Here is a 5,006-nt window from a genome sequence, read left to right as displayed (position 1 = left end):
TTCCCCCAGGGCGGAGCTGTGTCCTGGGTGTGTGTGTGTGTGAACAGCCGCCCACTGGAACCCTGCCAGTGTCCTAACTGGGGACCCGAAGAGGGAAGAGCGGTGGCCTCAAGCAGGGAGGCGCGAAGACAAGGGACCGGGATGGAGCAGCTACAGCCCGGGTCTGGACCAATGCTGGCCTAGTTCCCGGGGTTCCCCTCACCCCCGCAGATAGTGTGGCATCCAGGCCTCCAACCAGGTGCCGGTGCCCTTGTACTGGGTGCTGGTGCCCTTTGTAGTGGTCCCCTGCCCGCAGGTCCCAGCTTGCCTGATGAACACTGACCTACCTTTGATGAGTCAATTCAAGGGTCACCTCCTCTGTGAATCCTTTACAGACTCTTCCAAGTAGACATGCACACTCCTGTCACCGAGGGCCCCACCCCAACCCAGACCTGCAACATCCAGCTTTAGACAGGACTCTCCCAGACCCCTGAGGAGTCCTCAGGGAGGGGGTGTGTGCAAAGTGAAGCCCCCCTTTTGTCTGTGTTGACCACTCTGAAGCCAGCCCCCACCACTTCCTAGTGGTGCAGCTTTGAGCCAGGTACTTTTTTTTTAATCCTCACTCCTGGACATTTTTGCATTTATCTTCAGATAAAGTGGGAGAGAGAGAGAGAGACAGGGAGACAGAGAGACATCGACTGGCTGCCAACGACCCCAACCAGGGCTGGGGACAAACTGCAACCAAGGTACATGCCCTTAGGGGAAACTGAACCCAGGTCTCTGGTCCGCAGGCCAACGCTCTAACCTCTGAGCCAAACCGGTTAGGGCTGAGCCAGGTACTTAACCTCTTCCTGCCTAAGTTCACCCATCTGCAAGATGAGGATAAGAATAGAGCTTTGTGAAAATTAAATGTATTTTAAATGAATAAAATGTGTCCATAAATATAAAATGCTTTCCATTCCCCTCTGTAAGGTAATTAAAGTTCCCCAGGCAGTATGTACCCTTTCACTCCCTTCTCTATACCACTCAGACATATACATATAGAGGGTTGTTTCTCCCTGTTTTTTTAAAAAACGGGATAATTCTAAAGATGGTACTCTGCCTTTGTCGGTTTGGCTCAACGGTTAGAGCGTCGGCCTGCGGTCCAGAAAGACCCGGGTTCGGTTCCTGCTAAGGGTATGTACCTCGGTTGCAGTTTGTCCCCGGGCCTGGCTGGGTTGTGTGAGTGGCAACCACTCGATGTGTCCCTTTCACATCGATGTTTCTTTCTCTCTCTCTCTCTCTCTCTCTCTCCCGCCCACTCTATCTGAACAAAAAATGGAAAAATGTCCTCGGGTGAGGCTAAAAACAAAAAACAAAATAAAGATGCTACTCTGATTTAACCTCAAGGACATCTCTACATGTATATAGGCACAAATATAACTTGTTACTTATTTAGTTCATGGGCAATATCCCATAATTTGGGTGTACGATAATTTATTCCTCAATGCTGAAGTTGTTTCTAGTATTTCTAATCTTGTTTTGCTTTGTCATTATCAACAGAGCTGTGATAAGTATCCTTGTATAAAGAGCTTTACCTTCTAATGCTTTTATTCCTATACAATAGATTCTTAAAAGTGAGATTGTTAGGTCAAATAATATGTGTTCTTTTACTTATTTTTGTTATTTTTTTTATCCTCACCTGAGGACTTTTTTTTTTTTTTTTTTTTTTATTTATCTTCAGATAGAACAGGAGGGAGAAAGGGAGGAAGAGAGAAAGAGAAACATTGATGTGAGAGACACATCGAGTGGTTGCCAAGAATGTGTGTTTTTAATGTATTAGGTTGAATCATATGAAACTGTTGATATTCAACCATGTTCCCCTAAAGAAATATCAATTTTTTAAGGTTAAACCTAATATATTGTCAGATTACTTTCCAAAAATATTGTAGCAATGTATAGTCCTACCATCAATGTATAAGAGTTTCTGTTACCAAAAGCTAACATCAGGGCTGTTATTGTATTCACCCTTTGCCAATCTGATGAGTGCAAATGAACTTATGCCTTCCATCACTGCTGAGACCAAGGACTCAGATCTGACATTCACATTTGTAACCTTGCACCTACTTGTATCATTAAGGATAAAGGTTTGTTTTTTTTTTTTCTTGCAAATTACACAACACTCATACTGGGTTAAAAAAAATAAGGCAGATTTACTGGGTCATGTGACTGGAAAGTCCACAAGTAGGATGAACTTCAGGGCTGGGCTGAATCATGACTTGGCATACTTTATCCTGATACACTGCTCTCAACGGCATCAGCATAATCCTAAAACTTGCTTTCCTCATGGTGACAGAATGGCTGTAGCCACTTTACTAACCTAAAAGAGAGAAAAATATTCATATCCCCAAATTGCAACAAAAGTCCCCAACCTCTTATTGACTGGACTGTTTCTATACCAATCTCTGGCCAATTAAAGACTGAAAAGCTTAGGTTTTGGTTGCCTAGACAAATCATGTGGCATTGGGAATAGGATTCCTTTTTTTTCTTTGCAAGGGTTTCAATGAACAAGGCACCAAATGAAAGATTCACAACTCCAACATAAAGACATCTCAGTTTCTTAAGATAAGGTTAAGTTATAATCAAATGTTAGCTGTACAGTATTGTCAGTTTAGCAGGAAAGGTTTGTTGGCTTCAAAAGTTTTCAACAAAGTTGTTGAAAGAAATCTGGGTGTCTCTGGGAGTGCATATTGGATTGCTAGGGCTGCCGTAACAAGGTTGAGTGGCTTAAACAACAGAAATCTATTTTCTCCTGGTTATGGAGGCTGGAAGTCCCAGATCAGAGTGTTGGCAGGTTTGGTTTCTACTTAGCCCTTGCTTCTTGACTTGCTTGATGGCCTCTTTCTGTGTCTCCACACGCCCTTTTTTCTGTCCAGGCACATCCCTGGTGTCTCTCTTGTTTAAGGACTTCGGTCATATTGGATTAGGCACTCACCTAGTTGTCTCAGTTGAATTTAATTATCTCTTTGAAGGTCCTGTCTCCAAATACATGGATATGAGCCCACTCATAGGACCTCATGTGACCTTAATTACCTCTTTGAATGTCTTATCTCCAATATGATTACATTCTGAGGTACTGGGGTTGGAAATTCAACTTATGAATTTGGGGGGAACACAATTCAGCCCATAACAGAATGTTTAGCTCAAATGCGGTGGAGGCACACTGTGAGGTATTATGTAACAATCAGAAGCACTGGGTTAGATGTACATGAAGCAACATGGATGAACATAGTGCTGCATGAGAAAAGTAAGCAATGGAATGATGCACGTAAGCCGATACTATTTCTATAAGTTAAAAGTATATGTCCGCAGTGCACATTATGCAAGAACTTTTACAAAACAACAAAACTACACATCGACACATCACAATAGTTTCCGACAGTAAGAGGAGGAAAAGAGGAGGAAATGGGGCGGGGTTTTTTCTTTATTTTTTAAAAATGTTTTTTTCTTTTTTGATTTTAGAGCGAGAGGAAGGGAGCAGAAGAGAGAGATAGAAACATCGATGAGAGAGAACACCAATTGGCTGCCTCCTGCATGCCCCCGACTGGGGATTTAGCCCACATTCTGGGCATGTATCCTGACTGGGAATCAAACTGGCGACCTCTGGGTGCATGGGTCAACGCTCAACCACTGAGCCACACCAGCTGGCTCTTTTTCTTTTTTAAAAAATGTTTTTATTGATTTTAAAGAGAGAGAGAGATAGAAACATCGATCAACAACACCCACCTACTGGGGTTCAAGCCTGAAACCCAGGCATGTGCCCTGACTGGGAATTGAACTGGCGGTGACCTCTTGGTGCATGGGTCAACCCTCAATCCACTGAACCACACCGGCTGGGCAATTTTTCATGGCACACAAATTAATGAGAGAGAGAATCCAGTAGACCAGTGATGAACTCAACCCTCTGGCTTTACGGTACAAAATCAAATATTAGCAGTGAAAACACCATGACACCCTGCCGTCATCTTTAAGCAGCGCAAACAAAGGGAGACTTTACCACAGTCCAGCTCCATGGATATAAGACAGCCTACTTCCCTATTTTTTATCTGAAATATTTTGTCCAAGTGGTGACATCCAATTGCAACATGTCCTTTCCCATTTGGGGCACAGAGAGTTTATGGTTTCCTCTCTTCTCTAACAGAAATATTGCCAAGTAACCTGAGTAAAAAGCATATGCAATGAACGGCAGAGGACCAGACACAAAGACTTTGAAAAACGTCGCGTGCTCAGTATATCCAGTGGAAGACAATGCCAGTTTCCTGTCCAATATGCATTCTCCCCTTTGTCCTTCCTGCATCCAGACCCAATTTTGCTCAGGGTAGCAGTGTGCTCGGTTAAAGAACTCTGCTTTCCCGGCTCCTTGGTAGCTGGGGTTTTAACACAGTTCTGGTCAATTAGACACAGCCAGAAATCTAATGGGAAGGGTTTTTAGGAAAGTTACTGTTTTCCTGATTAAAATTAGAAGTGACAAACTCAACAGACATGCATTCTTGTTCTTTGTCCTTCCTGCCTGGAAGGTGGGGGTGCTTCTTGGTGGTGTGGCAAACACTGTGTGACCATGGAGAAGAAAGCCACTCACTACAGTTGGCAGTACCAGCAGAGAATAGGAAACTGGTTTCCTTGAGCCCTAGACTTCCTACTTGGGACTCTTTGTTACATGAAAAAAAAAAGTGTTTTATAAGCCATTGTAGTTGTGGTTTCTGGAACCACTGTAAACAGCCCTGACCTCCTTAGGAATGGAACAGGCTACGCCTGTGCAACCCCCTGGTGAGAATGTATCAAGTCCAACTTTCTTTTAGGTGAAGGAAGGACTATTACGGCGATTGGTTAAGATGCCCTCCACCCCGCCCTCAGCCCGTGGGTGAGAATTTCCAAAGCTCGCCTGGCACATGTGGAGTGGATTTTAGGGAAATTTCTGTAATTAATAACACTGCAGGAAAACACATATTATTAGTTTCCTCAGAGCCTCAGAAAACTGAAGTTCTGAG

Source organism: Molossus molossus, unplaced genomic scaffold (genome assembly GCF_014108415.1).
Source record: "Molossus molossus isolate mMolMol1 unplaced genomic scaffold, mMolMol1.p scaffold_m16_p_14, whole genome shotgun sequence".
Lineage (NCBI taxonomy): Eukaryota > Metazoa > Chordata > Mammalia > Chiroptera > Molossidae > Molossus > Molossus molossus.
The sequence above is the reverse complement of the archived record's forward strand: the minus strand, read 5'-3'. Positions refer to the sequence as shown.